The following is a 16,658-nucleotide window of genomic DNA, read 5'->3' on the forward strand; positions in this document are numbered from 1 at the left end:
CACTATGCTAAATCTTAATCAGTCCTCGCCAGTCTCAATCTTAATCGGTCCTAAAAATGCAACATTCAGTATTACTATGCCTATATGTACCATCCTCCCCTATTGAAACAAGCTTACAAATTTGACATCAACTGATAAAACATGAGTACCATGAATCTCTCCATTTTACTTTCGTTATCGCTGTCTTTATTACTTTCACTAGTCTCCATATCTGTTTCCTTCCACTAGGACCCTTTACTTTCTTCCCAATAAGAAAACCCTCTCAACCACTACTGCTAATACACACGTATCACTCAAAAAAATGCTGTTTTTACCCTTATTGTAAGGTTTAAAAACAAACAAAACATACATGATAACATCTGTTCACCAGGATACCATTGTCCACTTTAACTTTCTCCTTATTGGAAGGCATTGTTAACATTTTAGTCTACCTTAACAATGTTACTCCATATTTATGACCAATTCCCATTGGATATTCACTTTCTGCTTCACACTTATTAATTGGATGTTATTTTGAGCTTATAAAGTATATAAAAGAGAGTCGCACACTCCATATATAAACTCCCAGTAATTTATTGGGTATTTACCAACGTCTCAGCATCACTGTGCCTTCTTAAGGGTAATGTCATAAATACTTGAACCAGGTTATGTAGAGAAACAGTGCAATTAGTGCAACCAATGACAATAATGAGGGGTGTGTTAAGTTAATTAGGATGAATTAGTGAAACTGTTAAAAAACAATAGTTTATGGCATATTAAATATATTAGGTTATTGTTATCATATAGAAACATAATTGAATATTGTACATAATATTAGCATCAACATACATTATTGTTTAATTCAATTTCACATATTTAATTGTTTCGTATTGGTTCAACCTTAATGCATAATAAGCATCATCAAGAAGATGGAAAAAGGAAACCGCACACTGCTCTTGATAGTATCACTGTCAGGTTCGACGTGTGAATCGGACCAAGGCGCAGCGTGGTATGCGTACATTCTAATTTATTAAAAGAATGAACACTGAACAAACTAACCAAAATGAAATGTGAAGCTATACAAATGAGTGCTGACAGGCAACTACACATAGACAAGAACCCACAAACACCAAAGGGGAAATGGCTACCTAAATATGATCCCCAATCAGAGACAACGATAAACAGCTGCCTCTGATTGGGAACCATATCAGGCCACCATAAACATACAAAAACCTAGACGTACAAAAAACATTATATACAAAACCCCTAGACAATACAAAAAACTAGAAAAACTAGCGTAATCCACCCTAGTCACACCCTGACCTAACCAAAATATAAAGAAAACAGAGATATCTCAGGTCAGGGCGTGACAATCACTGATATTTAATAAGCTTACGTATCGCCCTCACGGCCACAAAAGCTCTGACGAAGGTCGTGAGGCCGATACGTAAAGCTTATTAAATGTCAGTGATACTATCAAGAGCAGTGTGCGGTTTCCTTTTTCCTTCATCTTGTTCAATTGTTGCCATGCACCTGCAAAAAAGATTGCTCAGATGTGCGAGTGTCTTTTGAATAATAAGCATCATCAACAGGGGGAACATATTAGGTGTACGCTAATAAGCTGTAGAAAGAATATACATTTATAAGACTTGTTCATAAAAGAAAGAAGAGCTTGAGATCAAAGTCAATATTTCAGACCACTGGGGGTCAATGTTTTCAGATAGGATATCCAGTAAGCCTCCCTTTGTAGTAGTAGGATCTCAATGTTTCATCCTCTCCTTTGTAGAGCAACATGCTCAATGCCTGTGTATTTGAGGGAGGAGATTGGATGGTTAGCTTCAACAAAGTGAGCTGCTACTGGATAGTCAATGTTCTTACACCTGATTGAGCTGCGGTGTTCAGCTATGTGTTGTTTTAATTGTATTTTTGTTTGTCCTACATAGTCTTTTCCACATGAACAGGTGATGAGATAGATTATTCCCTTGGTCTTGCATGAGATGATACCCCTCACAGGGATGTTGACCTGTATGTGGGTGTCTGAAGAAGGATGTTTTTATAGTGCTATTTGCACTGTACGCATGAGCCACATTTGTAGTTCCCATTCGGAATGTGTGTCAAGAGTGTCTGAGTGGCTCAGGGGGCTCAGGGGGCTCAGGGGGCTCAGGGGGCAGGTCAGATCTCACCAAACTATCTCCAATATTGTGACCACGCTTATAGACAACCATTGGGGGTTTCTTGAAGAGGTTTGCGATTTGTTTTGTCTGATTGCAGAATATGCCAGTGCTTTTTCAGGATTGCTTTCATTTTCTCCGAACCCTTGGTGTACTTAGTGCAAAAGACGGTTGCGTTGTTTTTCTTCTTTGGTTGAGTTTTTAGTAATTCCTCTCTTGGTTTTTGAGATATTTTCATCATTGCAGCATCAAGAGTTTTGTCCTTGAAGCCTCTTATTTTGAATGTATCTGTCATTTTTTTAGCATTGCTGTCAAAATCTGTCTGGTGGCCACAGATTAATTTAACCCTGCATAACCAAGGCCTTTCCCCTCCGATTGCTCAGTTTGGCCGGGTGGCCAGCTCTAGGAAGAGTCTTGGTGGTTCCAAACTTCTTCCATTTAAGAATGATAGAGACACTGTGTTCTTGGCGACCTTCAATGCTGCAGAAATGTTTTGGTCCCCTTCCCCAGATCTGTGCCTCGACACAATCTTGTCTCGGAGCTCTACGGACAATTCCTTCGACCTCACGGCTTGGTTTTTGCTCTGACATGCTGTGTGCCTTTCCAAATCATGCGCAATCAATTGAATTTACCACAGGTGAACTCCAATCAAGTTGTAGAAATATCTCAAGGATGATCAATGGAAACAGGATGCACCTCAGCTCAATATTGAGTCTCATAGAAAAGGGTCTGAATACTTATGTAAATAAGGTATTTTCTGTTTTGAAGGTGTTATACATTTGCAAACATTTCTAAAAACCTGTTTTCACATTGTCATTAGGGGGTATTTTGTGTAGATTGCTGAGGATTTTTTTAATATATAATTTTTCGAACAAGACTGTACTTAACACAATTTCCAAAGGCACTGTATCTGCAATATTGAAGCATTGTTTTAAAAAATAATGTTGTTAGTCAATCTTAGTCAATCTTTTTAGCTTTTAGTTCCATAGCTGTCAATTCTGCTTTAAACTTGTCCAGAGATGAATCACAATGGTTACTTTCTGTCTATAAAAACCATAAACGTTGCTTAAGTGTACTAACAAGGCTTTCTTATTTGTGTCTTTAGTAGAGCCCGACCAATATGGGATTTTTGGATCCGATACTGATTCCAATTTTAGAGTGGAAATATTCACTGATAAAATACATCGGCCATATTTGTATTATTATAGCTGCAATAAAAAAATTGCCTAGGATCTGAAGACTGAGCTGCAGCATCAAGCCAGCTGGACAATAACAACATAGGACACATTTTCAATGTATCAGTATTTAGCTATGTTTTCATCGATTGTAGGGCTGTAGCCATTCAATTCTGGTAGTTGTCACTTGCAAGAAAAAGCATCAATCACAAAAGTTTCCGCTGGCACAGCACTGCCTCTTGCCCTTAGTGAATGTCCTTGCTATCCGGTATCCTTGGGACGGCCCTACCCCATTGAAGTTAACATTTTAAATGGTTACAGTAACGTGCTGACCACACTGCCCGCGTCACGTGCGCGAACTACAAAATAAATTATGCTGACCACACCACTCGTGTTACGAGATGAACTGAGGTCCACACTCCAGTCCAGTTGGTGGTGGTAATGTACCTTAAAGTGGTTTGCCAACTGCCATATAAAGTCCAAAGAAGAAGAAGAAGAAAAAGAGGCCTGAAGGAGGAGAGATTACTAAATTGCCGCTTTTATCTGTGGATTAATTTTCGGACCTTGTGCATTTCAGGTAAAATAACAACCTAATGTTTATATCCCAGGACAAATTAGCTAGCAACAGCAAGCTAGCTAGCTAAATTGCCATGAATGTTAAATGCTTTGAGACCTGTCCCCAAATGAATGTACTTGATTCAGAGTTCGTTTTGATATTTCAACCTGCTTGTCCTGATGGCGTCTGGGGTGGATGGACAAAATCAACATGCGGGCGGGCCCGGTCTAGTCAGCATGTAAGGGTTAAGGTTTGAGTTATGGTTAGGGTAAAAGTTAAGGTAAGGGTTGGGTAGGACTTTCCAAGGATCCCGGATAGCAATACAACGTTTAGTCACAATGTGAGCATTTTGTATTATTCTGCATGTAAATCCAAGACACTCCATTTAGTTGGATATGTTACGTTTGTATGGTATATATACATTTGTGGATGTCCATCACGCATTTCATTTGATATGTTAGGAATTACAATTCAAATTATATGTTACGAATTTGCCCATCACCAAAGTTCCCACCAATTGGAGTACTGACAAAATTTTAGGTCTTGTGAGTGGAAACTTAACAATGTGAGAATTTTGTGCAACTTCCGGCGCACGTTTACAATGAGCACTGAGGCTGTACCCTTTCAGTTTTAGACAGTAGCCAATAGGTTATTGTGGATATTGGAGCATAATGTAGGCCAACCAACAAAACCAATGGAGCAAATCACATAACATTTACACATGGAAATAGCTTTTGATTTCTATGATATAGCCTACAGTAGTCCATATGTGGTGTTCAATGCAGGCCTACATTGCGTCAGATAAAATAAAAATAATTTTTTTATTGGTCACATACACATGTTTAACAGATGTTATTGCGGGTGTAGCAAAATGCAAAGTAATATCTAACAATTTATACAATAATACATACAATACACACAAACCTAAAAGTAAAAGAATGGAATTAAGGAATGTATAAATATTAGGGTGAGCAATGTCAGAGTGGCATTGACTAAAACAGTAGAATAGAATAAAGTATATACGATGAGATGAGTAAAGCAACATTTTTTAAACATTATTAAAGTGACTAGTGTTACATTATTAGTGGCCAGTGATTTCAAGTCTATGTACTGTATACAGGGCAGCAGCCTCTAAGGTGCAGGGTTATGTAACCGGGTGGAAGGCGCCTAATGAGACTTTTAAAACGTTTTTACAGCCTACAGCAATACCAGAGTTGTGGGTTCGAATCCCACGCGGGACCAGTACGGAAAGAGTTTTTAAAAACATATCCGCTCAATAAGTAACTCCGCAACTGCTAAATGACTGAAAAGTAAAAAAGTTAGGAAGCATTAACTCCCCATTGCTGACCTATACTTATCTATAACTATGCTAAAACTAGCAAAGAATATCTGTATAGCGCATTCACTCTTGGGTGATTGAAGGGCTGCTCGTGGGTTACCCTGGCCAATATAATTATACTTTGTTGGCTCTGGCTCTGCCTACAACAAAATCACAATCAATCTTGCAAAGTTAGATTTGTTTTGGTTTGTTGCATTCAACAAATAATGTTGATTCGATCACAGAAAATACTTTGATCTATATCGTGCAAACTAATGGCGCAAACTCATTGAAGTCCAATCTCTTGTGTCTCTACACGTCCTGGCATTTCTTCGGAGAGGCAGTCCTGAAGGAGGTGTGCAGTCACGCACGCCCACAGCTTAGAGGGAACATTGCCCATCACCCATTTCATATGATATGTTAAGAATTACTATTTGTATTGTATGTTACGAATTTGCGAAAACGTAATATATGTTACGAATTCTAGCTAGGTGGCTAATGTTAGCTATGCTAGGGGTTAGGGTTAAGGTTAAGTTCAGGAGTTAAGGTTAGGATTAGGGAAAAGGTTAGCTAATAGGTTTACGGTTAGGGTTAGGTGAATGGTTAGTGTTAAAACGTCCAGTTTAACTCAGCTGATTCTAGCTATCCCTTCTGGTTAGTTCTAGTCGAGCAGCTTAGTCTCCCATTCAGAGGACCCACACTTTGTTAGTGTCTTATTGCTAGAAGGTTTTCTTGAGCACTTGAGAGGGTATATAATGCCGTAAATGTGGCCTTCTTCCCCTTCAACAACTCCTCACTGGTCCAAGTCACCACCCAAGTTGATCAACAGAATAGAAGACAGAGCCTCAGCCTTTTCATTGGTTCTTAATTCACCAGGTTCCCACCTCAGGCTAACCTCGACCAGAGATTACTGGGATCAGCGTCAACCTGAGCGTGGACCACCAGCGACAACCGTAGAGGTCTCACTGCATTTACGCAGCCAGTGTGACGAGATTGATGAGCTCATTGAAGCAGTCGTGAAGATGGAAAGGTCCTACAGTCCACCCGACCACCGGACTTACCTGATGGACACTGCCAGTTGTCAGCCAGTGCATAAGCAGTTCTCTCCTCTTACAACTGAAAGACGTCTTAGAGGGGGAGAACAGGGACCAAGCTGCCCAAGAAGTTGATGACATCCTCTCAGAGATTTTCATGCAACAGATCCTACACCAGAAGCGGCCAGAATGAGGTTCTGCGCTGCCAGTGTGACTAGCTCATTAACGCAAGACGTCAGAAGATGCCTGAGACGCAGTGCTGTTCCCCATCAGCCTCATTATCAGCCCCAGTCTTGGATCCGACCCCTGCTGTGAAGTCCCTCACAGAGGTGCTACAGCTTTCTCCACGGCCAGAGGAGCTACCAGCTACCAGCTCACCCTGGCAGAGCACCCTATCACTGTGCCCCAGCTGACCCCAGCCGTGCAGTTCCAGACTGTTCTGACAATGGAGCTCAAGTTAGTAGTGGGACCTACTATACCGGCTCCTGCCATGGAGCTTCAGCTCACCACTCCCACAGCTGTGCTTCAACCAGATCCTGTCGCAGAGTCTCAACTGGTTCCCACAGTTGTGCCATCGCCATCTCCAGTGACAGAAGTTCTGCCGACCCCTGTTCTGGACCCAAGATTAATCATTACCTCCCTGCCTGTTTGCGAGCAGGAAGACCTACAGCCCTCTCCAGGGACGGAGAAGATACCAGTGTTCACACAGAGGGAGAACCCTACTCCTACTCCAGCTGACACCTCTGAATGTCAGTTGGTCCATAATGTGGGAGCCCTGTCTGTAGCTGCTGAAGGCGCCAAGTCCAGCCCTGCCACTCAGACCTCTCCGGTCCCTGTCTGGTGGGATCTGCTTAGTCCTACCTTTGACCTCCAGCCTGCTGCTGTCCAAAGACATCTCCCTGCTCCTCCCTGGGAGCTCCCGCAAGTCTCTGCTGTAGTGGCTCGATCCGTGTCTGCTGTCCAGGCACTGTCATTCCTTTCCTGGTGGAACCAGCTGGTCTCAGCCCTGGGGTTCTTGCTAGCCCCTCCGAACTGTTTCCCGCTAGCGCCAGCCTTGGGAGACCCTCCTGACGTCTCTGTGGGGTACCTTCGTTCCTGAGAAGTTCAGTGTCCTGTCGTAGGAGACACCTCACCTTCTGCCCTACTAGGTCCTCAGTCTATAGCCCCAGTAGCTCCAGAGTATCTTGCCCTCAGTTCCCTGATCACCTAGTGGCTTCACAGTTTCTTGCTAAGCTGGGTCCCCAGTTTCCAATCCCAGTAGGCCCAGAGCTTTCTGTCCTCATCCCCTAGCTCACAGTCTGCAGCCCAGTCAGGCCCCAAGTCAACAGCTCTGGGCACTCAGTTTTTCCTGGACCCAGGGTCCAGCTCTCTCCCGCCTTTGGGTCTTTTTCTCCCTCTCTTTCAGATGTGCAGCTGTCTCCTGTCCTGAGATATTCGCCTGTTGCTTTTGTGGGGATCCAGCTGATCTCAGCTCCGGTCCCAGTTCCCTGAAGTCTGAAGTCCAGAAAGCTTCATTGAGCTCTGCTGCTGCAGACCTGTGGTCTATAGTCCTGGGTGCTTTGTCGAGACCTGCGGCCGATCCTCGGTCATCTGCCGTGCTGAGATCATCAACGAACTCTGCTGTGTGTGTGAATGTGGACATCTTCCATTAAACTCCCCTTAACCTGGACATTCGCCTAATTCTTGTTCTGACCAGAGATTCTGTAGTGGTTGCTACCGGCCTTAAGCCAGCTCCTAAGGTGTCTTATTATATTCATGGTCCTATGATTCTCTACAACCCTACCCCTATTTTTCAATTAGCTAAAATGGGAAAGGTTAGGGGAATGTTTGTTACATGCAATATATATTTTTGTGATGAAACAAAGATGTGATTGAATTTATTCTGCCACTGTGTCTTCCTTATTATTGTCTTGGCCTTAGGCCTATATATCAAGTCGCAAGGCATATGATATAGATTAAACAACGCAATTATCACAACACATAGGTTGTAATATGTTTTTTTTCCCTGGCTTGGCTTCCTTAGTGATTTTACACACTCAACGCTACTGGAGAGCACTATTTATTTATTTAACCTTTATTTATCTAGGCAAGTCAGTTAAGAACAAATTCTTATTTACAATGACAGCCTAACCCGGCCAAACCCTCCCCTAACCCGGACGACGCTGGGCCATTTGTGTGCTTCCCTATGGGACTGTCGGGGTAGGTTCCTTGTTCCTTGTCAATCATTGGCTTATTGGTGAAATCAGCAGTAGGACAATATCTTCTTTAAGTAAATCAATTAAACCTTTATTAATGCAATTGCAGACAGAAGTTGACAATGGAAACACAGCTTGTGTGTTTCAGAGTAAGTTCTGCACCCCACCTAAGGGTGCAGCTGATTTTATACATGTGATCACTCCCTAGTGGTATGATCACCTACGTTAATGTATATATACAGCAATATGCTGAGGTTACCTTATAAGGTAAATAAACCTAGTACAGTAGCTTCTCTGAATTTATTACCATTATCCACTGTTACACAAGATCAAAATGTCAAAACCAGACAGTGGTTACTTCTCTTTATCTAGTTTCGGTGTGACTCATACCTAGCCTGCAAGCACACTTTCGCAACAGCCAGGGCTTAACCACAAAGACTAATATAGATGACTTATGCAACATATAGTGGCGAAGTTTTTAGACACATGGCAACAATATCTATTATAAGGCCTGCAGCAGAACATATGGATCTTAAGCTCCCCTTAATCAATAATGGGGAGGGTCTCTGGGATCCCAATCCCTTCATTCCCCCCTTCGAGACTAATTAGTCTCACAGTTTCAATCATAATATTCTCCTCTGTAGTCAAACAGATCTGGAAATCCCCGGGATCCATTTGATCCCAGGGAGGGGCTGCTAAAGAGAGAAACAACTCCTGAGGTTCCTGCTGCTGGGGTGAGTCTGTCTATATTCCCATCCCTCCTGAGTCCTGGGAAGAACCTCACGAGTTGGATAGACAATGGGATTAAGAGAAACCAGAAATGTACCAGTCTCACCTTCAACACAATTTGTATCAGCTTCCACCAACACCATCACTCCAGCATGTTCAAGAGCAGTTTCAGTCATTTTCTTACAAATACAAACAGTAGCCAAAATCACCAAACATTCCACAAGTACAGGAGTAAGCAATGAAAACAAAGTCAACATAACTTTCCCCATTACATCCTAACCTGCACTCCTGCACATTGACTCTGTACTGGTACACCTTGTATATAGCCTAGTTACCGTTATTTTATTGTTGCTCTTTAATTATTTGTTATTTTTAAATTTTCTTTACTTCAGTTTATGTTAGTAAATACTTTCTTAACACTTATATTTCTTAAAACTGCTTTGTTGGTTAACGTTCTTGTAAGTAAGCATTTCAACTGGAAGGTGTTTTTAAGGTGTATTTGGCGCATGTGACAAATACAATTTCATTTTGTTTTATTTGAAATATCTACTAGAATTCCCTGGTTAAATAAAGGATGAATATAACTTTGTTGCCTTTCCTTTTTGTTGCTTCTGTAAAACCTGAAGAATAAGCACCAGAGGCCAACTTCTCAGTGTATTCCATTCAGATAATGTTTGGGTGATGTTATTGTATGTTACTGTTTGTGTGATGTTACTGTATGTAATACTACACTACATAACCAAAAGTATGTGGACACCTGCTTGTCGAACATCTCATTCCAAAATCAGGGCCATTAATATGGAGTTGGTCCGCCCTTTGTTGCTATAACAGCCTCTGCTCTTCTAGGAAGGCATTCCACTAAATGTCATAACATTGCTGCAGGGACTTGCTTCCATTCAGCCCCAACAGCATTAGTGAGGTCGGGCACTAATGTTGGACGATTAGGCCTGCCTTGCAGTCAGCATTCCAATTCATCCAAAAGGGTCTGTCTCTGATGTGAAGGGCTGTCTGGTGTTAAGGGCTGTCTGGTGTGCAGGGCTGTCTCTGGTGTGCAGGGCTGTCTCTGATATGAGGGGTTGTCTCTGGCGTGCAGGGCTGTCTCTGGCGTGCAGGGCTGTCTCTGGCGTGCAGGGCTGTCTCTGGCGTGCAGGGCTGTCTCTGGCGTGCAGGGCTGTCTCTGGCGTGCAGGGCTGTCTCTGGCGTGCAGGGCTGTCTCTGATATGAAGGGTTGTCTCTGGTGTGCAGGACTGTCTCTGATGTTTAGGGATGTCTCTGGTGTGCAGGGCTCTGGTGTGGTGTGCAGGGCTGTCTCCGGTTTGCAGGCCTGTCTCCGGTTTGCAGGGCTGTCTCTGATATGAAGGGTTGTCTCTGATATGAAGGGTTGTCTCTAATGTGCAGGGCTGTCTCTAATGTGCAGGGCTGTCTCCGGTGTGCAGGGCTGTCTCTAGTGTGCAGGGCTGTCTCTGGTGTGAAGGGCTGTCTCCGGTGTGCAGGGCTGTCTCCGGTGTGCAGGGCTGTCTCCGGTGTGCAGGGCTGTCTCCGGTGTGAAGGGCTGTCTCCGGTTTGCGTGCCTGTCTCTGGTGTGCAGGGCTGTCTCTGGTGTGCAGGGCTGTCTCCAGTTTGCAGGGCTGTCTCTGGTGTGCAGGGCTGTCTCTGGTGTGCAGGGCTGTCTCTGGTGTGCAGGGCTGTCTCTGGTGTGCAGAGCTGTCTCTGGTGTGCAGGGCTGTCTCTGGTGTGCAGGGCTGTCTCTGGTGTGAAGGGCTGTCTCTGGTGTGAAGAGCTGTCTCTGGTGTGAAGGGCTGTCTCTGGTGTGCAGGGCTGTCTCCGGTGTGAAGGGCTGTCCCTGGTGTGCAGAGCTGTCTCTAGTGTGAAGGGCTGTCTCTGGTGTGCAGAGCTGTCTCTGGTGTGCAGGGCTGTCTCCGGTGTGCAGGGCTGTCTCCGGTTTGCGTGCCTGTCTCTGGTGTGCAGGGCTGTCTCTGGTGTGCAGGGCTGTCTCTGGTGTGCAGGGCTGTCTCCGGTGTGCAGGGCTGTCTCCGGTGTGAAGGGCTGTCTCCGGTGTGAAAGGCTGTCTCCGGTTTGCGTGCCTGTCTCTGGTGTGAAGGGCTGTCTCTGGTGTGCAGGGCTGTCTCCGGTGTGAAGGGCTGTCTCTAGTGTGCAGGGCTGTCTCTGGTGTGCAGGGCTGTCTCTAGTGTGCAGGGCTGTCTCCGGTGTGCAGGGCTGTGCAGGGCTGTCTCTAGTGTGAAGGGCTGTCTCTAGTGTGTAGGGCTGTCTCTGGTGTGCAGGGCTGTCTCTAGTGTGCAGGGCTGTCTCTGGTGTGCAGGGCTGTCTCTGGTGTGCAGGGCTGTCTCTGGTGTGCAGGGCTGTCTCTAGTGTGCAGGGCTGTCTCTGGTGTGCAGGGCTGTCTCTGGTGTGAAGGGCTGTCTCTGCTGTGCAGGGCCTGTCTCTGGTGTGCAGGGCTGTCTCTGGTGTGCAGGGTTGTCTCTGGTGTGAAGGGCTGTCTCTGGTGTGAAGGGCTGTCTCTGGTGTGAAGGGCTGTCTCTGGTGTGAAGGGCTGTCTCTGGTGTGCAGGGCTGTCTCTGGTGTGCAGGGCTGTCTCTGGTGTGCAGGGCTGTCTCTGCTGTGCAGAGCTGTCTCTGGTGTGCAGGGCTGTCTCTGGTGTGCAGGGCTGTCTCTGGTGTGAAGGGCTGTCTCTGGTGTGAAGGGCTGTCTCTGGTGTGCAGGGCTGTCTCTGGTGTGCAGGGCTGTCTCTAGTGTGCAGGGCTGTCTCCGGTGTGCAGGGCTGTCTCCGGTGTGCAGGGCTGTCTCTAGTGTGAAGGGCTGTCTCTAGTGTGTAGGGCTGTCTCTGGTGTGCAGGGCTGTCTCTAGTGTGCAGGGCTGTCTCTGGTGTGCAGGGCTGTCTCTGGTGTGCAGGGCTGTCTCTGGTGTGCAGGGCTGTCTCTAGTGTGCAGGGCTGTCTCTGGTGTGCAGGGCTGTCTCTGGTGTGAAGGGCTGTCTCTGCTGTGCAGGGCCTGTCTCTGGTGTGCAGGGCTGTCTCTGGTGTGCAGGGTTGTCTCTGGTGTGAAGGGCTGTCTCTGGTGTGAAGGGCTGTCTCTGGTGTGAAGGGCTGTCTCTGGTGTGAAGGGCTGTCTCTGGTGTGCAGAGCTGTCTCTGGTGTGCAGGGCTGTCTCTGGTGTGCAGGGCTGTCTCTGCTGTGCAGAGCTGTCTCTGGTGTGCAGGGCTGTCTCTGGTGTGCAGGGCTGTCTCTGGTGTGAAGGGCTGTCTCTGGTGTGAAGGGCTGTCTCTGGTGTGCAGGGCTGTCTCTGGTGTGCAGGGCTGTCTCTGGTGTGCAGGGCTGTCTCTGGTGTGAAGGGCTGTCTCTGGTGTGCAGGGCTGTCTCTGGTGTGAAGGGCTGTCTCTGGTGTGAAGGACTGTCTCTGGGCTGAAGGGCTGTCTCTGGTGTGAAAAGCTGTCTCAGGCCATGATAAATAAGAGAGGCAGAGAGAAAGAGGAACTAGCCTATTTTGTGTGGACAAACACATATAGTGCATTCGGAAAGTGTTTAGACCCCTTGACTTTTTCCACATTTTGTTACATTACAGCCTTATTCTAAAATGTATTTTTTTAATCCTCAGCATTATACACACACAATACCCCATAATGACAAAGTGAAAAAAGGTTTTTAGATTTTTAGATTTGAGTATTCTGACCCTTTTCGATGATACTCGAAATTGAGCTCAGTTGCATCCTGTGTCCATTGATCATCCTTGAGATGTTCCTACAACTTGATTGGAGTCCAGCTATGGTACATTCAATTGGTTAAACATGGTTTGGAAAGGCACACATCTGTCTATATATGGTCCCACAGCTGACAGTGCATGTCAGAGCAAAAACCAAAGCCTTGAGGTTGAAGAAATTGAGGCACAGATCTGGGGAAGGGTACTAAAAAATGTCTGCAGCATTGAAGGTCCCCAAGAACACAGTGGCCTCCATCATTCTTAAACTGAGCAATCGGGGGAGAAGGGCCTTGGTCAGGGAGGTGACCAAGAACCCGATGGTCAGTCAAACAGAGCTCTAGAGCTCCTCTGGGGAGATGGGAGAACCTTCCAGAAAGACAACCATCTCTGCAGCACTCCCCCAATCAGGCCTTTATGGTAGCGTGGCCAGACAGAAGACACTCCTCAGTAAAAGCCACATGACAGCCTGCTTGGAGTTTTCCAAAAGCCACCTAAAGACTCTCAGACCATGAGAAACAAGATTATCTGGTCTGATGAAACCAAGATTGAACTCTTTGGCCTGAATGCCAAGCGTCAGGTCTGGAGGAAACCTGGCACCATCCCTACGGTGAAGCATGGTGGTGGCAGCATCATGCTGTGGGGATGTTTTTCAGTGGCAAGGACAGGCAGTCTAGTCAGGATTGATGGAAAAATGAACGTAGCAAAGTACAGAGAGTTCCTTGATGAAAACCTGCTACAGAGCGCTCAGGACCTCAGATTGGGGCAAAGGTTCACCTTCCAACAGGACAACGACCCTTACACACAGTCAAGACAATGCAGGAGTGGCTTCGGGACAAGTTTCTGAATGTCCTTGGGTGTCCCAGCCAGAGCCCGGACTTGAACCTGATCGAACATCTCTGGAGAGACCTGAAAATAGCTGTGCAGCAACGCTCCTCATCCAACCTGACAGAGCTTGAGAAGATCTGCAAATAAGAATGGGAGAAACTCCCCAAATACAGGTAGGCCAATTTTGTAGCGTCATACCCAAGAAGACTCAAGGAGTAATCGCTGCCAAAGGTGCTTCCTCAAAGTACTGAGTAAAGGGTGTAAATACTTACTTTTTTAACCAGTTTTTGCTTTGTCATTCTGGGGTATTGTGTGTTGATTGATGAGGGGAAAAAACGATTTAATCCATTTTAGAATGAGGCTGTAACGTAACATAATGTGGAAAAATCGAGGGGTCTGAATACTTTCCGAATGCACTGTATATACAGTACCAGTCAAAAGTTTGGGCACACTTACTCATTCAAGGATTTTTCTTTTTTTAAACGTATTTCTATGTTGACTGGTACTGTGTGTATATATATATATACAGAACAGAAATATAAAACGCTACATGTAAAATGTTGGTCTCACGTTTCATGAGCTGCAATAAAGATCCCAGAAATGTTCCATACGCACAAAAAGCTTCTTCCTCTCACATTTTGTGCACAAATTTGTTTACATCCCTGTTAGTGAGCATTTCTCCTTTGCAAAGATAATCCATACGTGGCATATTAAGAAGCTGATTAAACAGTACGATCAATACACAGGTGCAACTTGTGCTGGGGACAATAAAAGTCAGCTCTAAAATGTAGTTTTGTCACAAAACACAATGCCACAGATGTCTCACATTTTGAGGGAGCATGCAATTGGCATGCTGACTGCATGAATGTCCACCAGATTTGTTGCCCGAGAATTCAAAATGGATTTCTCTACCATAAGCCGCCTCCAACGTCATTTTATAGAATTTGTCAGTATGTCCAAACGGCCTTACAACAGCAGACCATCCCAGCCCAGGACCTCAAAATTCAGCTTCTTCATCTGCGGATCATCTGAGACCAGACACCCGGCCAGCTGATGAAACTGAGGAGTATTTCTGTCTGTAGTAAAGCCCATTAATGGGGAAAAACGTACTCTGATTGTCTCATATAAGGAAATCAATCGCCTGAAATAAATTCATTAGGCCCTGATCTATGGATTTCACATAACTGGGCAGAGGCACAGCCATGGGTGGGCCTGGGAGGGCATATATTAAGCAAACCACACGCAATTTCTTTTTTTTTCATACACGGATAGCCAACGGCACAGTCCAACACCATTTATATAGCAGTATGTGTGAGTCTGCCAGGGAGTCTGCCAGAGCAGGAGCAGAAGGGATGACCGCTCGTTCTCTAGTTACTTTGTAACTGCAATTACAGTGTAGCAAGTATTATGTACTTAGAGCAGTAACTCTAACTCTAACAATAACTAACCCTAAGTACAGTTTAAGTACAGCTTAATGAGTAATGATGACAATACTTACACTGTAAATACATGAACAGTTACACTGTAATAAGGGCATATATAGAGGCTACGTCCTGAATGTCACACTATTCCTTATATAGTGCATTATATGGCCCTGGTCGAACTTTTAGCATCAAAGCGTCCTTTGATACTGAGCCTGCCCTATAAACGCTAGTCTCCTGCAGTAACCAATCCCATAAATCATGCCTATGTCGTTTTTTGTGTAGCCGTATAAAGGAGAACTGCAGGGACTGCCCCGGGCAGAGCTCCTGACAGACCTGTACAGACCTGTACTTTGTGGATTAAGTTTGTTGGAACCCCTCCAGCTTTCTGATAATAAAGAATGATTCATTTAAGTTTCACTGGTGGTAATTTCCACGACCCAGGTTAGGGCTATAAAATGGTCTGTCAAGCCTCAGTCTACATCCATCAATAAACCTTATGGCACAGACGCATCTTTTCATCTGAAGACCTTGACGTATGTTTTATACTTACTCTTTAATATGTATTTTGAAGTTTAAACTTAGTTATATTTTGTGATTTCCATCCATCTACAAGCTTCATATCCTTAAGGTACAGATGTAGGGTCTTAATTTGATCACTTTTGTTGCTGAGAATTTTCCTGCACGGCAGGAAATGCTAACTTGTAATGTATTTTAGTTTTAAAAAGGCTTCTAAAGATTTTAATTTGCACTTAGAAATTTCAGGCTTGATTTGCCCTAACGAAAAATGTGTCAACCCTACAAAAATGTCCATTAATTGTAATCCACATAATAATTCACATTTCCTGTTGCTGAAGGATTATTTTCCTGCTGTAGCAAACTGGCTCAAATTAAGAAACCATTATTTTACAGGTCTAGGGAAATTATAATTGATTGTTAAAACTTTTGGATGACTTTTTATGTATACACAGATTGTTTTAAAACATATTGTACTATATTTGGTTAGATTCTATTGACATTTTATTGCACCCATGTATTTTTTTAAAGCAGTAAAAACCTACCTTGAATGCTGAGGAACGTGCAATGTCAGACAATTTCAGAATAGGTCTTAAAAAAAAATTGATGGAAATTCTGAAAACATTGGCAGTTAGATTCTTAAGTAAAGTGACTGAGATTTCTAGTCATAGTTCGGGGCTCTTGCATTTAATAATTTAGATAAGTAAACCTAACATTTCCCTGTTTTGTCCACTTGCCACTGATATTTTAAAATGAAAAGTGACAATTGACCAGAATATCACTGAATTGAAAAGTAACAGTTTTGTCATTTTTGTCTTACTACCTACCTAAAGATAATGGGTATGCGTGGAGCCCACGGTCTTAAACCTCTGTATAAGCTACATGTACAGCTCCCACAGCTCCCATGTGTGTTTCTGACCACATATCCACAACACTAACACAATTAAAAATCTAACTATGAGAAAAAGCCAATTGATGCTCAGAAAAGTATTGAATAGAGTGTCAAATGCTCTCCTTTTTAAGTAA

The sequence above is a fragment of the Salvelinus alpinus genome, chromosome 24 (genome assembly GCF_045679555.1).
Source record: "Salvelinus alpinus chromosome 24, SLU_Salpinus.1, whole genome shotgun sequence".
NCBI classification, from domain to species: domain Eukaryota; kingdom Metazoa; phylum Chordata; class Actinopteri; order Salmoniformes; family Salmonidae; genus Salvelinus; species Salvelinus alpinus.